At 47.3% G+C, this 23,580-nt stretch overlaps 1 protein-coding gene and 1 non-coding gene across 2 annotated transcripts in view; one reads left to right on the top strand and one right to left on the bottom strand.

Annotated features, from left to right (window-relative positions):
* CDH13 (cadherin 13) overlaps positions 1-23,580 on the bottom strand; it is a 1,257,603-nt gene that overhangs the window by 1,028,286 nt on the left and 205,737 nt on the right. The gene's annotated exons all lie outside the window — the stretch shown is intronic.
* TRNAV-CAC (transfer RNA valine (anticodon CAC)) lies at positions 16,054-16,126 on the top strand. Its single transcript has one exon. It is a non-coding gene; the product is annotated as a tRNA-Val (tRNA).

Below are 23,580 nucleotides of genomic sequence, written 5' to 3'. Positions count from 1 at the left end.
GATGATGTCACTTCCGGGCGATGTCATTGCACTGCATGCGCACAGTGTGTGTGTGAATGTCCCCCGCCAGAGGATATAGGGGACTTGGCAACCCTACCCCTACCTCAAAAGGATACCAGAGTTGGAAAAAGAACAACTGTGTTACAGCATTTCTACGGACTCAGAAGGCACAATGCAAATTGCAGGTATTATCATTAAAGTGATCGTCATTGTCTTGGCCCGTGAATGGGCTCGCCACCACACAGACTATCCACTCAGTTCACAAGCAGTTTCCGGGCCTTTAAAAAAGAATTCCTACATTGCAATTTTAAATGACTACAGCTTTCCTTTCACATTTCTACTTCCAGCTGAATGGTGAAAGAGGTGAAGGTTAGAACTTCTAGAGTGTATCATTCTTTTTTTAATTTTAAATGCCTCCTTTTCATATATAAAAGCTCCTGTTTGAAAATGATTGGGGCATTGTCTTGTGCGGCACCGGGCAATTTAGGATTATTTAAACACATATTTGCTCCATCACCGTTTCAAAGTTCAGAGTCGGCTTTCCTAATAAACATCTAGTGGGAAATCATCTCAGACGGTACACAATTTTGATATACTGATTTTTTTTTTCTTCAATTCCAAGGCTAAATTAAAAAGTCAGAAGAAACCACACAAAATGAAGACTGGAATAAATCAACTCGATGCAAGACCAGAACTCAGATCTGAGCATTAATGAGACACACGTATACAAACTCTATTTACTGATTTTAATTGTCTACTATTCTTCATAAAGGAAATAGATTATGCCAAACACTGGGGGCTCCATGCTAATATTTCCCCAGGCCACCAGCTAACAGCTGCATGGGGCCAATTTGGATCAGGATCAGGCCTTTAGCCACAGGGGGTCCTGTGTGGGAACTGCCCCTGACTTCCAGTCAGGGAACCCTGACTTCCAGGCGGCCCTCTGTGGGGAGGCAGCCTGTCTCTCTCTCTCCCCTCCCCCCTCTCTCTCCCCTCCCTTCCTCTCTCCTCTTCCCTCCTTCTCTCCCCCTCCCTCCCTCTCTCTCCTTTCTCCCTCCCTCTCTCTCCCCTCTCTCTCTCCCCTCTCTCTCTCTCCTCCCTCTCCTTCTCCCCTCCCTCTCTTCCTCCCTCTCTCCCCTTCCTCTCTCTCGCGCCTCCCTCTCTCTCTCCCCTCCTTCTCTCCTCCTCCCTTCCTCTCTCTTCCCCTCCCTCTCTCCCCCTCCCTTCCTCTTTCTCCCCTTCCCTTCCTCCCTCTCTCCCCTCCCTCCCTCCTCCTCCCTTCCTCTCTCTCCCCTCCCTTCCTCTCTCTCCCCTCCCTTCTCTCTCTCCCCCTCCCTCTCTCCCCCTCCTCTCTCCCTCCCTTCCCTCCCTCACTCCCTCGCTCTCTCCCCTCCCTTCCTCTCTTTCCCCCTCCCTCTCTCCCTCCCTCTCCCCCTCCCTCTATCCCCCCTCTCTCTTTTGCCATGACTGAGCCACCAAAGCATCAACAGCAGCAGCAGCAGCTGGAGCCGGGAAAGCTGAGCAGGCACAGTGCACTGCCGCAGCAAAAGCAGCAGGCAGAGAGGAGAGAGGTAGAGCAGTGGGACGTGGAGGAAGCCACATGGAATGGGCAGGGGAGGGGGGATGGATGGAGCTGCTGGCTGTAAAGTGCCGGAGTAGGGGAGAGGGAGGTGGAAGAAACCCCTCTGCTTGCACGGAAGGTGCAGTACCATCTTGATCCCACGGTTTTAGGGTTGGCGGCCTCAGCTTGGCCACTTTCACAGCTTCCAGCTTTTGCCCCTACTCCAGAAAGCTTCTGAGAAGCAGCAAGCCCTGCAGAGGATGGGGAAGGGCACCCCCGGACAATTTTAAAAAGCCCCCCGACTTTTAAAATCCTGGCTATGGCCCTGATTGGGATCATAATGAAACAGGGAAGGAATGGTAAAAAAATGTCTTCTCGTAGGAAGATCCAGATGGGCATACTTCATCAGACAATGGAATGGGGCACGCCCGCCAAAGTTTCAAAAGGATTGGACCAGGGGGTCCAATTCTGTGAGCCCCCAAAGAAATGCCCCTATCCTTCGTTATTTCCAATGGAAGGAAGGCATTTAAAAGGTGTGCAGACCCTTTAAAAGAGCCCCGCGGCACAGAGTGGTAGAGCTGCAGTGCTGCAGTCAGAGCCCTCTGCTCATGACCTGAGTTCAATCCCAGTGGAAGCTGGTTCAGGTAACCAGCTCCAGGTTGACTCAGCCTTCCATCCTTCTGAGGTCGGTAAAATGAGTCCCCAGCTTGCTGGGGGGAAAGGGTAGATGACTGGGGAAGGCAATGGCAAACCACCCCGTAAAAAGTCTGCCGTGAAAACATTGTGAAATCAACGTCACCCCGGAGTCGGAAACAACTGGTGCTTGCACAGGGGACTACCTTTTTTTACCTTTAGACCCTTTAAATGAGATGAGCAGAACTCCCTTTGGAGTTCAATGATGCTTGTCACAACCTTGCTCCTGGCTCCACCCCCCAAAGTCCCCAGATATTTCTTGAATTGGACTTGGCAACCCTACAGAACAGTCCTTAAACAGCCACAGAAAGTGAGATGAAGGGCCTTTTTTTTACAAGGTTTACTTCTCCGTGTGTCCTTATGTGGAGGGAGAATAAAAACTTGATAGCACATTTTGCAAGAAATAAACCGGGATGCCTTAAAAGCTGGTTGAAGACCAGCTAAATCAAAAACTTCTCCCCTTTGCTCAGCACTTGTGTTACATATTTTTTTTTTGAAGATGAAGCACTAAATTGGGTTAATCTCATCCCTCCACTGCTGTCCAAAAAGAATTATTTTTGTTAATGACGTGGTAAATCACAGACTTGCTCGCCAACCTACAAGAAAAGTGGATTTCAAAACCAAAAGCTATAATTTACCAGGTATTCCAGAACACTTGTGGGATTGGGAGGTAGAGGGGAGGCAGAGGAGAGATAGCAGAGAGAAAATGCATTTGTTTAAATTGTATCCGCAGTTCACACATTTGTGTTACCGAAGACGAGATTACTTTAGGTCTTCCTCAAAGTGTCAAGGGGGAGGGAGAAAAGAAAAGGCAGTTGGTTTTATGCAAATAAATGATGTAATGATTGCTTTCGAAAGCCATTTAAAGAGCTAATGATACCCATTGCCGGCACTTTACCAAATACACTCTCAGGGAAAGTGTTATTTAAGTCATAACTGGAGTTCAAGTCCAGCCTATGTACGCTGTCAAAATCTCTAGAGTCTCTCTCACTGTTAGGGTTGCCAATCCCCAGGAAGGGTGACAGGAAAAAACAAACAAACAGGATTCCATGACACCCAGCCTCCAAATTAACACAAAGAGAAAATGGAATAGACAAAATGTATTACATATTCTCTCAAGCGCTCTCATACAAAAACACTTTGGACAGTTTGCTGTAATGGTGAAGTGCGTGGACTCTTATCTGGGAGAACCGGGTTTGATTCCCCACTCCTCCACTTGCAGCTGCTGGGATGGCCTTGGGTCAGCCATAGCTCTTGTAGGAGTTGTCCTTGAAAGGGCAGCTGCAGTAAGAGCTCTCTCAGCCCCGCCTACCTCACAGGGTGCCCGTTGTGGGGGAGGGGGAGAAGGTAAACGAGATTGTGACTGCTCTGAGACTCTGTGATTCCGGGTATAGGGCGGGATATAAACCCAATATCTTCTTCATTCAAACCCTGACAATGACAATAATATGAGGACCAAAATTCCAAGTTCTCAAATCACAACTTAATGTCCATTCAACGAAGTGCGGTCCAATTCTTTAAGTATCCCTGGTTCAAAATTGTTCCTGAGGAGTCCAGAAGTAGTTGCATATTCCAGTGAAGTATTCTTAACACAGCACCACAGCGCAGCAATGAGGCAGTACTTTATTTCCCCTCGTTTCACTTAAAGCTTGAACTAGCTTCAATAATTGATCCAGAGCATGGCAGGGTTCCTACTTTCACACACAATTATTAACAGGTCTTGCCAAAGACAATTCCCAGGTGAGGGCAGAGGATCCCCCAGTTTGGAGGCCCTCTCCCCACTTCAGGGTTATCAAAAAGCCAGGGGGCGGAGAAGGGAAATGTCTGCTGGGCACTGTACCCTATGGAGATTGATTGCCATAGGGTATAATGAAGAATTGATCTGTGGGTATCTGGGGGCTGTTTTGGGGGCTAGAGGCATCAATTTTTTCAGCATAACATCTGGTGCTTCTCCTCAAAATACCCCCCCCCCAAGTTTCAAGAAGATTGGACCAGAGGATCCAATTCTATGAGCCCCCAAAGAAGGTGCCCCATCCTTCATTATTTTTCCAAATGGAGGGAAGGCATTTAAAGGGCATGTGGTCCCTTTAAATGCAATTGCCACAACTCCCTTTGGAGTTTAATTGTGCTTGTCACACCCTTGCTCCTGGCTCCACTAGTTGTTTCCTGAGAGCCAGTTTGGTGCAGTGGTTAAGTGTGTGGACTCTTATCTGGGAGAATTGGGTTTGATTCTCCATTCCTCCACTTGCACCTGCTGGAATGGCCTTGGGTCAGCCATAGCTCCGGCAGAGGTTGTCCTTGAAAGGGCAGCTGCTGTGACAGCCCTCTCAGCCCCACCCACCTCACACAGTGTCTGCTGCGGGGGAGGAAGGTAAAGGAGATTGTGAGCCACTCTGAGTGGAGGGCGGAATATAAATCCAATGTTGTCGTCTTCTTCCTGAGCCATCTGAGCATTTGCCTGTAAGAATTTGTCCTTCATAAGTTTATGTATTGAAATTATGTCTTCATGGATGTTATGAAATAAAATTATAATCCCGGGCCTAAGGAAATACATGAAACAGGAAATGGAATACCGGCTGTCCTGTCGCACACACATTTTTTCCCCCCATGGGATTTGATGATGCTGGAACGCGACCGTATACCTTGAATCTATTGTAGCATTTGCCTGTCTTTCTTGTAATAAATGTGTGTTTATTATTATAGTAATTTGGATCATAGGAACCCTTTGGGTTTCTGTTGTTAGACTTCAGGTGGGGCCTGCAGTTTCCCCAGAATCACAACTCAATTCCAGATGACAAAGTTCAGTTTGCTAGGAGAAAAGGGCTGCTTTGTCTAGGGCAGGGGTGTCAAACACATTTGTTATGAGGGTTGGATCTGACATAAATGAAACTTTGTCAGGACGAACTGGGCTACATCGGGCCGGGCCATGTGTGTACCTATTTAGGTAGAAGATATATAAACTTTATAAGGGACATAGACAAACACAATTAAACATTTAAAAAAAACAAAAAACTTAAAACTTGTTTAAAACATTAGCACTTGTTGGTCTTAAAGGTACTTTCTTTGTATCTATCTCATGTGATACAGGGAATTGGGCAAAGGAAGCCCTGGCTCTTTCCTTCATTCCCCAGGAGACCAGGAGGGGGAGGAGCCTCAACCAATAGGCGGAAGAGAGGCTTGGCCCAATAGCTCTGCTGTGTGATTCAGAGAGCCTGGCAAAGCAAACTCTCCCTCCGTCCTTGCTCCCCAAGGGAGGAGCCTCAGCCATTGGAGAAAATAGAAGCTTTCCTCTGTAGCTCCTGTGCGACTGAGCAAGTCTTGTAAAGCTGTTATGCAGAAGGAAGCAAGAGAGAGGGAGAAGGAAGCAGAGGGCAGCCAGTTGCTCGGGGGCCTGATAGGAGCCCCCTGCTCAAAGGCATTATAGCCCATTGAAGTCCCTTCCTTCCCTGAAACCCACCCCCCGCTAGGCTCCACCCCCCTCAGTCTCCAGGTATTTCCCAACTCAAAGCTGAGAACTCTAGCTAGAGGTGAGGATACCTTCTGATCCTGCCTGGCAACCCAAATTCTATGGGCAACATGTCCCATTTACAGATTCAGTGCCTACAAGGGAGAAGCAACATGGAAGGGGGGGATTCAAAACTGTAGGGGTGAGAAATTGAAACCATCTCCATGCTTTTTGGTGCAGGATACCATGAAAGGAATGAGAAGTTATTAACTTCATCCGACTTACTGATCTCTCAGGGGTGAGTCTACAAACTACATGAAACGCAGACAAAAATCCACGCTGGCAACCCTTCCCCATGTTTCAGTTACAACAAGCATCAAGGGAGGAGGGAGATATGTCTGGGAGAAAGTTCCTCAAGCTGAAAAAAAAATACCGGTCTCCTCATCTGAAGAGAGCCCAGGGAACAAACAGTGAAGCCAAAAAAGGTTGGGCGGCAGGAAAGCCGCATGAGAGACAGGAGGGGGGAGAGGTGGCAGGTAAACACAAAACAGGGCCCAAGGAAACCGTTGCTTTGTGGGAAAACAAAATGTGACACACAAACTGTTGCTTCAAAGGAAAGAAGAAGGATGCTTTCTTGGGGTTGCCAAACTCCAGGTGGTAGGGTTGCCAAGTCCAATTTAAGAAATATCTGGGGACTTTGGGGGTGGAGCCAGGAGACATTAGGGGTGGAGCCAAAAGCAAGGCTGTGACAAGCATAATTGAATTCCAAAGGGAGTTCTGGCCATCACATTTAAAGGGACGGCACACCTTTTCAACGCCTCCCTTCCATAGGAAATAATGAAGGATAGGGGCACCTTATTTTGGGGCTCATAGAATTGGACCCCCTGGTCCAAACATTTTGAATCTTGGGGGATATTTTGGGGAGAGGCACTAGATGCTGTACTGAAAATCTGGTGCCTCTACCTCAAAAAAACAGCCCCCCCCAGAGCCCCAGATACTAGTGGATCAATTCTCCATTATTATCTATGGGAATAAATCTCCATAGGGAATAGTGTTCCCAGCAGACATTTCCCTCCCCTCTCCCCGCTTTCTGACGATACTGAAGTGGGGGGAGGGCCTCCAAACCAGGGGATCCCCTGCCCCCACTTGGGGATTGGCAACCCTACCAGGTGGTAAAAACAACAGTGCCGGATTAAACCCTATGGGGGCCGCTAGTTGAAGTCACGGGCCCCGCACACAAATTATCTCAGAGTTGGAGCGCCCACCCCGCCACCCACAGTCCCCACTGCAGCCTGCAGGTACCTTCTCAAAAGTCCCTTTGACAAAGCTGCGGGGGAGAGGCAGAGAGAGGCAAACTTGGCAACAACGCCAGCAGCAGACGCACCAGGCAAGCCCGGCAAAGAAATGCTCAGTTGCTGGCTGCACGTACAGACTGGGAGGGCTGCAAGCAGGGAGAAAAATGGGGGGAAAGCCAGACTGGGGCCCCTAAAGGCATGGGGCCGATAAGCTGGTGCCTACTTGGCCTATTGGTCAATCCGGCCTTGCACAGTTCATAGTAGAGGCGATATAAGCAAAAAAACACTGTGATGTGCTGGCTAACACATCTAGTAAAACTTTTATCAAGAATCTTACAAATCTTTCACCACATTATAAAGAAGCAGGCGTCATTTTGTAGGAAAAAAAGGTGCAAGAGCACAGTAGCGTATCTGTTAGGAAATACATGTTAAATTCAGAGGTTTGGAGTGGCAGTAATTGGAGTCGAGGCTTAAGCTTAGAAAAAGAAATAAAGTTTACTAGAAAACATCAGGATAGGGTACTTGGGATAAAACAGAAAAACAATCTAGCTTACCAGCTAGTCTATCTATGTCTTACTACACGGCTACGTTCTTTGTCTCGACTGTTCTTCTCCCCAAAAAGCATTTCGCCAGGAAGAAGAGCAATAAAACTTGCATACAAGATCAAAGCATTTCACACCTATCATCCTCTCTGACCAATGTTGTGTTCACATCTTTCCGTGGGCAAAGTAAGAACCATCCCACAATTGAGTTTAGGTCACAATACATCACTTCCTCTATCAGGTAAACAAACAGTTAACTATATAATGGCTGGAATGTACATAGCTTGTATTACAACAATATCTCATTTGCATATGACCCGGGGTCTGTGTGCATCAGGGAGAGAACTCCCCATTGCATGCAGACCTTGTCTGGAGGCTCAGGAGCTGTGCTCCTGTGAGCTCCTGCTGAATTCAAGCCCTGTAAAGAAGCACAGATAGATAAAACAGATAGAGAGCCCCATGGCGCAGAGTGGTAAAGCTGCACTACTGCAATCGGAGCCCTCTGCTCACAACCTGAGTTCGATCCCAGCGGAAGCTGGTTCAGGTAGCCGGCTCCAAGTTGACTCAGCCTTCCATCCTTCCGAGGTCAGTAAAATGAGTCCCCAGCTTGCTGGGGGGAAAGTGCAGATGACAGGGGAAGGCAATGGCAAACCACCCCGTAAAAAGTCTGCCGTGAAAACGTTGTGAAAGCAACATCACCTCAGAGTCAAAAACGGCTGGTGCTTGCACAGGGGACTACCTTTAAAGAAGTTCAACCTTACAATATTGCAAAGAAAAGTCCACCCCAGTGAGCACTGGGATAAGGGCTCTTTTTGTCAACGTCTCCCCCGGGAATACTCCTATATATTTCAAAGTCATCACCCTCTTGTATAATTGAGAGTGTGTATTGGGAGCAAGCTGGTCCTTAAGTTCTTTTCTAAACAGATGCAAAAAGCCTTCTGGATTTGGCTGGCAAAATGCTCTCTGCGGCCCCTTTATTTCCTTCAAAATTAGCATCCTCTCAGTACCACTGAAATGTTCAAATTTATATGGAGCAAGTCGCCTGACCAGATGCAACCTAACCAGATGCAAAAGCCTTCTGAATTTAGGTGCCAAAATGCTCTTTGGCAGGAAAAAAAAAATCTCTATTTGACCGATTTCCCATTCACCTTCCGCCGCTCTGACGCTCTTCTTCTCAGCGGGACCTGTCCGATTTCACACCATCTGCCCCGGGGCTGCAACGAGTGTCAGCTTTTTCATGCAGCAAACAGAAACCTCTAAAAACCAGTTTCTATTTGCTGCACAAAAAAGCCGACGCTAGTTGCAGCCCCAGGGCAGATAGCTGAAATCGGACAGAAGCCCCGCTGAGAAGAGGCGCGTCAGAGCAGTGCAAGACAAGTGGGAAATCAGTCTCTCTGGTTTTAATCACTTAAGTGTTTAATTTAGAAGCAAGCCAGTTCTGAAACTCTTCTGTAACAGTTGCAAAAACCTTCTGAATACTGCTGGCAAAAGAAGAGAGCAGAAGATGAGTTGGTCCTGGCAACCGCACCTAGAGAAAATGGCCAATTTGCCATTATACTCTATCGAAGCCCCCCCCCCCCACCCAGAGCCAGTTTGGTGTAGTGGTTTAGTGTGCGGACTCTTATCTGGGAGAACTGGGTTTGATTCCCCACTCCTCCAGTCACACCTGCTGTTATGGCCTTGGGTAAGCCATAGCTCTGGCAGAGGTTGTCCTTGAAAGGGCAGCTGCTGTGAGAGCCCTCTCCAGCCCCACCCACCTCACAGGGTGTCTGCTGTGGGGGAGGAAGGGAAAGGAGATTGTGAGCCGCCCTGAGACTCTTCAGAGTGGAGGGCGGGATATAAATCCAATATCTTCTTCTTCTTCTTCACACACTCCTAAGGGCCCCTAGTATCTCCAGATTTTCCCCAATGCCAAGGTGGCAACTAGGGTTGCCAAGTCCAATTCAAGAAATATCTAGGGACTTTGGGGGGTGGAGCCAGAAGATATGGGGGGGGGGGTTTGGAGCCAGAAGCAAGGTTGTGACATGCATAACTGAACTCCAAAGGGAGTTCTGGCCACAACATTTGATGGCCATATATGACCGAGGACCTGTCTACCTTAGGGACCGTCTCTCCCCATATGTACCCCAGAGGGTGCTGAGATCAGGTTCACAAAATCTATTGATAATCCCTGGGCCGAAGGAAGCCAAACTGAAAACGACAAGAGAAAGGGCCTTCTATGTCATGGCTCCCCACTGGCGGAATCAACTGCCAGAGGAGGCGCGGGCCCTTCGAAGTCTTGCTCAGTTCCGCAGGGCCTGCAAGACTACCTTCTTTCAGCTGGCCTTTTCTTGATGTGGATTCTGCTGCACCGTTGTTACAAAAATCTGTAAATGAGTAAGATTGGAATTTTTGAAGATGTAGCACCGAGTACGACCGCAGGGAATTGTCGGTTTTAATTAGATGGTTTTAAGGGAATTTTAAGGAAATTGTACAGTATTGTAGATTGTTGTTTTATTACATAATCTTTGTATTTTATGTTGTAAGCTGCCCTGAGCCTGCCTTGGTGGGGAGGGCGGGCTATAAATTAAACGTTATTATTATTATTTCAAGGGGCCACACACGGTTTAAATGACTTCCCCCCTTTGGAAATGAAGAATAGGGGCACCTTCTTTGGGGGCTTATAGAATTGGATCCTCCAGTCTAATTCTTTTGAAACTTGGAGGGTACTTTGGGGAGAGGTACTGGATGCATTGCTGAAAGTTTGGTGCTTCTATCTCAAAAAACAGCACCCCCCCAGAGCCCCAGATACCCACAGATCAATTCTCCATGATACCCTATGGGAATCGATTTGCATAGGGAATAATGGCATGCCCAGCAGACATCCACCTCCCCGCTTTCTGATGTCCCTGAAGGGGAGGGAGACCTCCAAACTGGGGGCTTCCCCTGCCCCCACCTGGGAATTTGCAAACCTACTGGCAACCCTATGCTTTCTCTGCATTTTCTCTTTCTATGGGACATAGTCATGGATTCATGCAATTGGATATCCGGCATTAACCACATTCTGGGCTCTCAGATCAGTAATGTGTCTTGCATTTCAATTACTACCTGCTGAAAGTTGGGGAGGAAATCAAATTTATCAGGATGCAACGCTGCCTCCCATCACGGCATCCCGTTGGTTCACCTCGTTCACTATTCATTCGTTTATTTATGATATTTAGAGTCCGCCTTTCTCATGGAGATTCAAAGCAGATTGCACAGCCTAAATCAATACAATCGATACGACGAGGCATCTAATAAGCTGTAGACTAGGATTACAGAAATATGCACGAGGATCGCATTTTAAGATACGATGCCATTCACAGTGCTGAAAAAGAATATCACGCCAACAGAAAAATAATGCAGTTGTCTAATACACTCAACAAGAACATAACATGTCCCAGCTAAATCCAAGCGGGCAGCCGTGCTGGTCTGAAGCAATAGAACAAAGTAGGAGCTAAGTGGGACCTGTAAGACCAACAAAGTCTTTCGTAAGCTTTCGTATGCAGGCATACTTCTTCAGACGAGGGGATATGTCCCATACACAGAGGAATAACCTACAGAGGTATAACAATCCCTTCCCCTCTGTATTGCACCTTTTTGGACAATTCTGCTATAGTAGGAATCCCCAGGTCCAATCCTTTTGAAACTTGGGGGTGTTTTTGAGGAGAGTCACCAGACACTATGCTGAAAATCTGGTGCAACTACCTCAAAAGCAGCCCAATATGCATGGATCAAATTTCTATTATACCCTATGGGAATCGGTCTCCATAGGGAATAATGGAGTGCCCAGCAGACATCCCCCCATCTGCAATTTCTAATGACTCTGAAGTTGAGGGTGGGCCTCCAAACCGGGGGATCCCTGTCTCCATCTAGGAATAATGGAGTGCCCTACAGCCATTTCCCACCCCTGCTTTCTGATGACCCAGAAGTGGGCCTCCAAACTGGGAGATCCCCTGCCCCCACCTGGGGATTGGTAACCCTAAGTATAGCCCCATCACTGTTATACAAAATGGCCTTTTGAATAATGCTGTTTTATATAGTCTGTCGAACTCCAGAAGCACGGGAGACTTCTTGACCTCTAGAAACACACTATTTGGTAAGGTGGGGACTAGGGATGTGCATTCGGCTCGGCCGAGCCATATTTACAGCCGAACCAGTGTTGATTCGGCCGCATACGGAATAGCCTGCAGCCGACTTCCATAAGCGCCCATTACACGGCAGCCGAATAGGCTCGTTGTGTAGTTACGAATAGCTATTCATAAGCAAACAGCTGTCAATTCAAAACAAAAGGCGGCAATTAGCTTCTGGAGCTTCAAAGGAGCTCCTTTGGCACCTTCCCGCCTCTGCCTTAACATCCCTGGGATCAGGGAGGGGGGAGGGGGAAGAGGAGCCCCAACAGCCAATCCAAAGCATGCATTTGTAAAATACATTGGAAATGCATGCTTTGAAGGGCTTTCTAAGGAGTCTTCACTTCCTGCCAGCTCTCCCCTTGTTATTTGGGGCAGGGCTGGAGAGCTGGCATCTGTAGATTGTGTGTTCTGTGGCAGGGAAGCTGGCACCTGGGTGAGAGACCCAGAACCAGCAGGCTTTTTGTGGTTGACAAGCTCTCCCCGTGTTATTTGGGGCAGGGCTGGAGAGCTGGCATCTGTAGATTGTGTGTTCTGTGGCAGGGAAGCTGGCACCTGGGTGAGAGACCCAGAACCAGCAGGCTTTTTGTGGTTGACAAGCTCTCCCCGTGTTGTTTGGGGCAGGGCTGGAGAGCTGGCATCTGGGTTTGCTGCAAGCAGGTCTGCAGAGCAGACCTTGAGCAGATTGTGTTTTGTGTGGCAGTGAGGTTGGCAACTGGGTTTATGTTGGTGCCAGGCCTGCAGGCCCAGGGTTCATAGATTAGATAGAGGGATGTAGTGCATTTGGGGCCTATAGAGATTCTCTGGTGTGAAGTTAGGTTTGGCTTTGGGTGCCCCAGGAATTGGACCCCATGGTCCAATTTTTTTGGGACTTGGGGGGGTTGGAGGGGAGAGTCCCCTTCAGGTCTCCTGCAAATTTGGGGGCTCTCCCTCAAACCCCCTCCCCTCCAGGCGGCTTCAATTATATCCTATTTGCCATTGATTTTAATGGCCCATAGGGTATAATGATGGAATAGGGGCACCCTCTTTGGGTGCCCCTGGAATGGGATCCCCTGGCCCAATCTTTTTGGGACTTGGGGGGGTTGGAGGGGAGAGTCCCCTTCAGGTCTCCTGCAAATTTGGGGGCTCTCCCTCAAACCTCCTCCCCTCCAGGCGGCTTCAATTATATCCTATTTGCCATTGATTTTAATGGCCCATAGGGTATAATGATGGAATAGGGGCACCCTCTTTGGGTGCCCCTGGAATGGGATCCCCTGGCCCAATCTTTTTGGGACTTGGGGGGGTTGGAGGGGAGAGTCCCCTTCAGGTCCCCTGCAAATTTGGGGGCTCTCCCTCAACCCCCCCCCCTCCAGGCGGCTTCAAATATACCCTATTTGCCATTGATTTCAATGGCCCATAGGGTATAATAGGGCCGTATATTCGGTAATAGCCGTGCATCTACCGTATATGCGGCTATTCCGAATACGGTATTCAGTAGTGCATGGGGAATCCGAAATTTTTTTCCCTGTGCACTTCCGAATCCGTGTAATTCCGAATTTTTTTTTTTTGCACATCCCTAGTGGGGACTGCATCACATTCACCAACTTGATTAAAAACACAAAATAATTCAGAGCATTTCAACCACGTCATTAAACATCATCTACCATGTGTCCAGTGTTCCCTCTGAGCTGAATTAGTATGAGCTAGCTCACAGTCATTGGGGCCAAAAATCCTAACTATAAATACAAGTTGATGGGGTATGAACTGGAAGAGACTGACCAAGAGAGAAACCTTGGGGTCGTGGTAGATATATCACTGAAAATGTCGAGACTGTGTGCAATTGCAATAAAAAAAGGCCAACGCCATGCTAGGAATTATTAGGAAGGGAACTGAAAACAAATCAGCCAGTATCATAATGCCCCTGCATAAATCGATGGTGCGGCCTCATTTGGAGTACTGTGTACAATTCTGGTCACCACACTTCAAAAAGAATATTATAGCATTGAAAAAAGTGCAGAAAGGGCAACTAGAATGATTAAAGGGTTGAAACACTTTCCCTATTTAGAAAGATTAAAATGCTTGGGGCTCTTTAGCCTGGAGAAATGTCGACTGTGGGGTGACATGGTAGAGGTTTGCAAGATTATGCATCGGATAGAGAAGGTAGAGAAAAAAGTACTTTTCTCCCTTTCTCACAATATGAGAACTCGTGGACATTCAATGAAATTGCTGAGCAGTCGGGTTAGAACTGATAAAAGGAAGGACTTCTTCACCCAAAGGGTGATTAACAAATGGAATTCATTGCCACAAGAGGTAGTGATGGCTACAAGCATAGATAGCTTCAAGAGGGGATTGGATAATCATATGGAGCAGAGGTCCATCAATGGCTCTTAGCCACAGCTTATCATTGGAACTCTGTCTGGCGCAGTGATGCTCTGTATTCTGGGTGCTTGGGGGGCACAGTGAGAGGGCTTCTAGTGTCCTGGCCCCACTGGTGAACCTCCTGATGGCACTTGGCCACTGTGTGACACAGAGTGTTGGACTGGATGGGTCATTGGCCTGATCCAATATGGCTTCTCTTATGTTCTTATGTTTTTTAAACCTCCAGCTCACATATTTTTGTCTTAGCTCAGGAAAAATGGCCTCCGGAGCAAACCCATTTATGCAGCAGCCAAAGTTGCTCAATCACAACTTTAATGCCAACACCTCACAAAGTAGAATCTTTGCTCACAAGACTCCACAGCTTAGAGGGAGTATTGGATGTATTCATTCTGTCTTCCAGACAGAAAAAAACCCCAAAACACTATGGGCAAGGAGTGAGAGATGAGAAATTATAAATCCTTAATCGATATACTTTCTCCTTAAAGAGGTGTATGATTTGGCTCTCGATGTCCGTAATTTAGTCTGGAAGAATACAAGCCTCTTTGATTCTACCTCACACAGGGATCATTCACAAAAACTGCAGCGATTACAGAGCAGCTGTTTTTTAAAAAGGGAGACCTAGTGAAGAGCGTGAACCGATGTATCAAATTGGCAAGAAAATTGTAGACTATTTCAGTATCAGGACTCTACCCCTCAAATTGCAATGTCACCAGCTTGGCCTTGCTTATAGTATTTAGACACACAGCCGAAAGCAGCAGGGAACACGGTCGGCTGGGAGAGAGAAAGAGAGAGCGAGAGAACATTAATTTGGGGTGGGGATGGGGTGGATGAGACGAGTTGGAGAGACAGTCCAAGGACATTTGTGATCGTGGACGCCTGCTGAGAAAAGGAAGAGTCTCGTCCAACTTTGCGTGTAAACAGGTTGTATCGAAACAAACAATGCCTGTTTGACAGAAGAAATGCAAGTAATGAAAGCCAGCAAATGAATTTTAATCCATTAAAGAGAGAGAGAGAGAGATTCCACTTTATCGCTCTCCCCTGAAGTGCAAGATACACCTGGGACGAGGAAATGTTTCATTAATTTTGCCTCTTCCATGATTGTTAGGGTGCATGAACACAAAAAGCTTTTTAGGGTAGCCAACTCTGGACTGGGGAATTCTTAGAGATTTGGGGTTGTACCATGGAGAGGTGCAGTTTGGGAAGGGGAGTAGGGTTGCTAGTTTTCAGCTGCCTTTCCAAGTGCCTTTCCATGTGATAATGGAATGGTGTCTTTTGCCCAGGATATGAAAATGCTGGAAAAAAGGATTTTTGAAGCTTGAAGAAGCCTGTGCGAAACAAGGGGTTCCAGTTAGGGATGTGCATTCGGTTCAGCCGAACCGTATTTACAGCCGAATCACCACTGTATTCGGCTGTATACGGAATAGGCTGCAGCCGATCCCCATAGGCGCCCATTATACGGCAGCCGAATAAGGCTCGCCGTATACTTACGAATGGCTTGGGGACCCCTGCCCTAAATGATACATCACAAAGATTCCAGTATAAATTGCATATTGAAAGGAATATCATTCAGGCAGAGTCCATAATAAATGAGGGGAAGAGGCTTTGGCTTGATGGTAGAGCATCCAGGCTTGGCGTGCAGAAGGTCCCAGGTTCAATCTCTGGCACCTCCAGTTAAAAGGATCAGGCAGGAGGTGATGAGAAAGACTGCTGCCTGAGACCCTGGAAAGCCAGGAAGGGGGGCTGTAGCTCAGTGGTAGAGCATCTGCTTGGCATGCAGGAGGTCCTAGGTTCAATCCCCAACATCTCCAGTTAAAAGGATCAGACAGGAGGTGATGAGAAAGACTTCTACCTGAGACCCTGGAGAGCCAGGAAGGGGGGCTATAGCTCAGTGGTAGAGCATCTGCTTGGCATGCAGGAGGTTCTAGGTTCAATCCCCGACATCTCCAGTTAAAAGGTTCAGGTAGGAGGTGATGGGAAAGACTTCTGTCTGAGACCCTGGAGAACCAGGAAGGGGGGCTATAGCTCAGTGGCAGAGCATCTGCTTCACAAGCAGAAGGTCCCAGGTTCAATCCCTGGCACCTCCAGTTAAAAGGTGATTGGTGATATGAGAGACCTCAGTCTGAGACCTTGAGAGCAGCTGCTGCCAGTCTGAGTAGGCCATGTTGAACTTGATGGACCAAGGGTCTGGTTCAGCAAAAAGCAGCTTCATGTCACATGTGCAAATTAACAGTGGACCATTAGAAGGAAACAGAATTAAGCGTTTCACACAGCTGGATTAGGGAACAAATACGCATGGAATCAGCAATGTTCATCCAACCCCACAGTACAGTTTGGTGTAGTGGTTAAGTGTGCGGTCTCTTATTTAGGAGAACCGGGTTTGATTCCCCACTCCTCCACTTGCACCTGCTAGCATGGCCTTGGGTCAGCCATAGCTCTGGCAGAGGTTGTCCTTGAAAGGGCAGCTGCTGTGAGAGCCCTCTCAGCCCCGCCCACCTCACAGGGTGTCTGTTGTGGGGGAGGAAGGTAAAGGAGATTGTGAGCCGCTCTGAGACTCTTCGAAGTGGAGGGCGGGATATAAATCCAATATCTCCATCTACCTCACAGGGTGTCTGTTGTGGGGGAGGAAGGGAAAGGAGATTGTGAGCCACTCTGAGACTCTTCGGAGTGGAGAGCGGGATATAAATCCAATATCTTCATCTACCTCACAGGGTGTCTGTTGTGGGGGAGGAAGGGAAAGGAGATTGTGAGCCGCTCTGAGACTCTTCGGAGTGGAGGGCAGGATATAAATCCAATATCTTCTTCATCTTCTACATATCCCTCACTTACCCGGGCTGCCAGTCTCCAGGTGGGGCAGGGAATAAAGGTTACCACGAACCTCCACACAAACCAGCCTCAAACTTAATACCCCTTAAATATCACTCATAACACTCAGTCGTTATATAAAGTATCAAGATTTCATCGAATCAATCAAAAGGTTATAGAAGATATGAAGGGACAAGAATCCACACCCACAGTCTTTTAAAAACAAATAATATAGCTTACGGGGTGCAGACAGAAATTCAAGAGGTAGAGCCTTCGAAGACGGAGCAGTGCTCCTAACGTATTCCAATTGAACTTCAAGAATTCTTCCATGGAGAACCATGCTCCCTCAGTTTGGAGGCCCTCCCTCCTCTTCAGGATTGTCAGAAAGCGGGGGGGGGGGAGGGAAATGTCTGCTGGGCACTCCATTATTCCCTATGGAGAGCAATTCCCATAGGGTATAATGAAGAATTCATCTGTGGGTATCTGGGGCTCGGGGCAGGGGGCTGTTCTTTGAGGTAGAGGCACCAAATTTGCAGCATAGCATCCGGTGTCTCTCCCCAAAACACAGCTCAAGTTTCAAAAAGATTGGACCAGGAGGTTCAATTCCATCAGCCCCCGAAAGAATGTGATCTTTCATTATTTCCAATTGAGGGAAGGTATTTCAAAGGAGAGCGGTCCCTTTTAATGGGACGGCCAGAACTCCCTTTGGAGTTCAACTTTGCTTGTCACGCCCTTGCTCCTGGCTCCACCCCCACTGTCTCCTGGCTCCACCCCCAAAGTCCCCAGATATTTCTTGAATTGGAATTGGCAACCTGATCACTTGCTGAATACAGAACACCCTGAACTTGGAATTATTAAACTGCCGCAGAAATAGAACCCATTCTGTTACACTTGTTCACAGATCCTTCAAAAAATAAAACAACAGGTTTTTTTTTCCACATCAGGAGGGGGGGCAGGCAGGAGGGGAGAGTAACCCCCCCCCCCAACAACTTTTTTACAATCGATCCAGACAAGGCTGCTGATTAGCTCGAGGCCACGAACAAGCACCAAAACGCCAGTTGAAAGACCACGCTGGAGTATTTAATTATCCGGGAACTTGTAATCAACAACAATTGAATAAAAGCACTTCCCTTTCATATCTCTTTCAAGCCCTCTGCTCAAAAGTCGCGGCGGGTCAAACGTCCTCCGCCCTCTGTTGACTCGGTCACAGAGCATGCTATAATTATCCAGATGCAGATAATGCACTTTAAAAAAACACAAACATCCTATTCATAAAATTAAATACCTTTAATTGACATCTTAACGAACTTGTGGCAAGCGTTTGGCTTGAAAAGTACCCAGCTGCTGCCACTTACTAGAATGAGGGGGGGGGTGTCACTTTTACTTCCTGTTTGAACGTACCCTGTTCGGTTTCCCCAGAAATGCCCAACCAGGGTTGCCAGCCTCCAGGTGGTGCCTGGAGATCTCCTGCTTTTATAACTGATCTCCAGCTGGCAGAGATCAGCTCGCCTGGAGAAAATGGCTGCTTGGAAGGGTGGACTCTAGGACACTGTACCATGCTGAGGCCCCTCCCCTCCCCAAACCCCACCCTCTCCCAGATCCACCTCCAAAGTCTCCAGGTATTTTCCAAGATCCGGCAACCCTATGCCCAACAGTGACTCAGTCCTGAATGAGGACCTTCTTGTTGGATCACATGAACACATGAAGTCACCTGGAGACCGGAGAGCCAGTTTGATGTAGTGATTAAGTGGGTGGACTCTTGTCTGAGAGAACTGGGTTTGATTCTCCACTCCACCACTTGCAGCTGCTGGAATGGACTTGGGTCAGCCATAGGTCTCATAGGAGTTGTCCTTGAAAGAGCAGCTGCTGTAAGAGCTCTCTCAGGCCCACCTACCTCACAGGGTGTCTGTTGGGGGGGGAAGGTAAAGGAGATTGTGACCAGTGTTCCCTCTAAGCTGAGTTAGTGTGAGCTCGCTCACAGTTTTTTAGCCTCCAGCTCACACATTTTTGTGTTAGCTCAGAAAGGATGACCCCAGAGCACACTAATTTATGCAGCAGCTCACAACTTTCATACCAGTAGCTCACAAAAGTAGAATTTTTTGCTCACAAGAATCTGCAGCTTAGAGGGACCATTGATTGTGAGCGCTCTGAGACTCTGAGATTCAGAGTATAGAGTGGAATATAAATCCAATATCATCATCATCCTTCTTCCAGTTTGGTTGGAGAGCCAGTTTGGTGTAGTGGTTAAGTGAGCGGACTCTTATCTGGGAGAACTGGGTTTGATTCCCCACTCCTCCACTTGCACCTGCTGGGATGGCCTTGGGTCAGCCATAGCTCTGGCAGAGGTTGTCCTTGAAAGGGCACCTTCTGGGAGAGCCCTCTCCAGCCCCACCCACCTCACAGGGTGTCTGTTGTGGGGGAGGAAGATAAAGAAGATTGTGAGCCGCTCTGAGACACTTCGGAGTGGAGAGCGGGATATAAATCCAATATCTTCTTCTTCTTCTTCTTCTTCTTCTTCTTCTTCTTCTTCTTCTTCTTCTTCTTCTACCAAATTAGTTCATTTATAGTCAGTAATTATCTATTCAGACTGGCAGTGGCTCTTCAGGGTCTCAGCTGGAGGTCTTTCACATCACCTCTTACCTCATTCTTGCAACAAAAAATGCTGGGGATTGAACCTGGGATCTTCTGCATGCCAAGCAGGTGCTCTAGCACTGAGCCATGGCCCCTCACTGGGATTTGGATTGCGGCCTGATCTGGACACAGCATAGAAGCAAGTTTCTGTACCTATGGAAATCCTGCCTAGATGTTCTAGGTCCCTGGCCCAACTTCCATACGTGCCATCTGTAGGAGTCTTTGGGACCTGCCAGGAAAAATGCTATTTATTCATTCAGAACTTTGCAGTCCTTACTTTGCTCGTGATGTTCTTGTCTTTTCAGATCAAAGTGCGAACACTCAAATCTTGCACTAAGTTGGATTCCACAATTCTTTCTCTGCTTCTTTAAACCCAAGGCAAACTCTGGCAGGCTACAGATAAAGTAGAGGATGATCAAGTGTAGAGAGAACACTTTGTAAATTTTCATCGCAACATTGGTTTCCCCCCGAAACTTCCTTTTCAACCACCAAGGCTGAGACTTCAGGAAGTCAATTTCACTTCCCTCTAGGGTTTTTTTTTTTTGTAGCATGAACTCCTTTGCATATTAGGCCACACCTGATGTAGCCAATCCTCCTGGGGCTTACGGTAAGCCCTGTACTAAGAGCCCTGTAAGCTCTTGGATGATTGGCTACATCAGGGAGTGTGTGGCCTAATATGCAAAGCATATTGCTACAAAACAACCAAACAAAAAACTGCTTCCCTTACAAGTAGGGTTGAGACCTCTGGGTTGGAAAATATCTGGAGATTTGGGGAGGCTGGAGCTTGGGAGGGGAGGGGCCTTGGTGGGCTATGATGCCAGGATGGAGTCCACCATCCAAAGCATTCATTTTCTCCCAATGATCAGTTGTAATTATTAGGGTTTGTAGAATCTTTCGGGATCAAGTGCCGTGTTCTACTGTAGAACACGGCACTTGATCCCAAAAGATTCTACAAACGCTAATGATGTTACCAGCCGTGAAAACCTGAAATCTTTGATATCAGTTGTAATTCTTGAGAATTTCCAGGCTCAACCTGGAGGCTGGCAAGTCTGCACGATTAAAAAGTGACTTAGAGGAATGATTATGAATGGAGGTTGAACTGAAGGTGAAAGCCTTAAACAGACCTCCCCTGCCCATATTCTTCCACTTTGGTTTCTTCCTCAAACCAGATAAGGCAAGGATCACAGTTCTCCAGTCAACTTTATCAGCTCTTTAAATACTCAGATATCTATTCATTTATTTAAAGATTTATGCCCCACTTTTGCTTCAATTTGGTTCATTAAAAAAACAGTAAGTCTACATAATAGCACCATTAAAGTTGCGTGAAAACAGTCATAAAAATTAGAATAATGAGGAACAACTCAAATAACAGTGTCATACATAAGAATAAAGAGCAAGAAGAGTCCCTTGGACTGTAAGAAGATCAAATCAGTCAGTTCTAAGGGAAATCAACCCCGATTGTGTTCCTAGAAGGTCAGATGCTGAAGCTGAAGCTCAAATACTTTGGCCACCAAATGAGAAGGGAGCACTCCCTGGAGAAGTTCCTGATGCTGGGGAAGACAGAAGACAAAAAGAAGAAGGGGACAGCAAAAGATGAGATGGCTGGACAGCGTGACTGATGTAACAAACATGAATTTGAGCAGACTTTGGAGGATAGTGGAAGACAGGAGGGCCTGGTGTGACTTGGTCCATGGGGTCGCAAAGAGTCGGACTCAACTCTGCGACTGAACAACAACAACAAAAATAACAAGTTGATTTCTAAAAAGCGCTTTCAAAGTGTGCCAGCTTGCGTGGATTCCTGAAGGATGGGATTCTGGGGCCTTTCCAGACATCCTTGATAAGGCTGTCCCAAAGTAACGGGGCCACTACTGAAAAGACTCTTGAATGCTTAAATCTGCTGAACAAAGAACAGCCAACACAAAGTGCTTGGGCTATTGTGATTTTATAACAGCTCCATAACAGACAGAAAAGCAACTGATTTTCTCAATGTGGAAATCCTTGGTCGTTTGAGTTGCCAACCACCAGTAGCACCTGGAGCCCTCCTGCTATTACAATTGATCTCCAGACAACCAAGATCAGCCCCCCTGGAGAAAGTGGCTGCTTTGGAGGGTAGACTCTATGGCATTCTGCTATGCTGAGGTCTCTCCCTTCCCCAAATCCCACCTTCCCGAGGCTCCACCCCCAACATCTCCAGGGACTTCCCATCGCAGAACTGGCAACCCTATCGGTGGCAAATGTTCTTCTCATAATAAAGCACAAAAGACCTCTGAGAACAAAGATGGCAAGGCTAACCAGAATCACAGACAGACGGTCAACACATTCAATGCTTGCAGAATACAGTCTTCAGATTCATCTCCAGGACAGGAGTGTCAAACATGCAGTTCGGGAGCCAAATTAGGCCCCCAGAGGTCTCCTATCAGGTCCCCAAGCAACTGGCTGTCATCCGCTTCCTTCTCCCTATATCTTACTTCCTTCTGAATAACAGTTTGCTTTGCCAGGCTTGCGCAACAACACAGGAGCTACAGAGCAAAACCTTTATTTTCTCCATTGGCTGAGGCTCCCCCCTTGGGGAGGAAAGGAGGGAAGGCAGAGCTTGCTTTGCCAGGCTCTCTCAATTGCACAGCAGAGTTACTGTACCAAGCCTCTCTCCCTTCTATTGGCTGAGGCTCCTCCCTCTCCCAACAACAACAACAACACATTTTATTTATATCCCGCCCTCCCTGCTGGAGCAGGCTCAGGGCAGCTCACAACAAAATTCATTTAGTTATACATTGAGTTAAAATACATTAAGTTATAACTAACAATATAAACCAGCAGGTAATTAAAACTATTAGAATTCTAAAAACAATAAGTAAATGTTAATAGGTTGATATGTTGGTGCTATTCAGATGGTGAATTTACTTAGCAACTTACTCAGTGAAAGCCATTCGAAAGAGAACGGTCTTGCAGGCCCTGCGGAACTGTTCAAAGTCCCGCAGGGCCCACATTTCTTCTGGAAGCTGATTCCACAGCTGTGGAGCCATAACAGAGAAAGCCCGAGTACGGGTACTCTGGAGTTTTACATCTTTTGGCCCGGGAATAGTCAGCAGGTTTTTCCCTGCTGACCTCAGTGCTCTTTGGGGTCCCAGTCCCCTGGGGAAGGAAGGAAAGACCCACAGCTTCCTTTGCCCAGTTCCCTGGTTTCCATGGGAGAAATGAAGATAGCATCTTTAAGACCAATGAGTGCTAACATTTTAAGCATGTTTTTAAGTTATTAAAATATATATATTTGTGTTTGTCTGCGTTCTTTATAAAATGTATATCTTTGCTACCTAATCTCAAATAGGTACACACATGGCCCAGCTCGACACGGCTCGGCCCAACCCGACATGGCCTGGCCCAAGAAGGTCTCATTTATGTCAGATCTAGCCCTCATAACAAATGAGTTCGACACCCCTTCTCTATGGCATTCTGCTATGCTGAGGTCTCGCCCTTCCCCAAATCCCCCCTTCCCTAGGCTCCACCCCCAACATCTCCAGGGACTTCCCATCCCAGAACTGGCATCCCTATTGGTGCCAAATGTTCTTCTCGTAACAAAGCACAAAGGACCTCTGAGAACAAAGATGGCAAGGCTAACCAGAATCACAGACAGACGGTCAACACACTCGATGCTTGTGGAATGCCGTCTTCAGATTAATCTCTAGGAGGATCTTGAGTCTGGGGGACGTGGCCACTCAGAGTCCGCATGTAACTGGTGCCCACTGTTTGAAAAGGGATCCAAGATGAATACGCTCCTTCACCACCAGTACAACCATTATGGGATTCCGTTACATGCATGGAGTTAAAGTTTATACACTTGTATAGCCAAGAGCACCCAATGGCGGATTTCCCATTCAGTTCTTTGTAGGAACACAGAAGGGGCCGGGAGGATTAATGAGCTTAAAGGATCAACTACAGGAAGCTTTGGGGTTGAATATTAATGCCTGGTACGATTTCAGAGGTGAAGTGCCGCAGAATGAATCATAAGCCCGGAGCTGAATTGGCTTTTGCTTAAAAGGTTATTCGGTTTTGTATTATTCTTTGCATATGTGAAATGCTCTTTACGGACAGTCAAGGGTAAGGGAGT

The sequence above is a fragment of the Heteronotia binoei genome, chromosome 14, assembly GCF_032191835.1.
Source record: "Heteronotia binoei isolate CCM8104 ecotype False Entrance Well chromosome 14, APGP_CSIRO_Hbin_v1, whole genome shotgun sequence".
NCBI lineage: Eukaryota > Metazoa > Chordata > Lepidosauria > Squamata > Gekkonidae > Heteronotia > Heteronotia binoei.
Note: the sequence above shows the minus strand (reverse complement) of the source record. Positions and strands in the feature narration are given on the sequence as shown.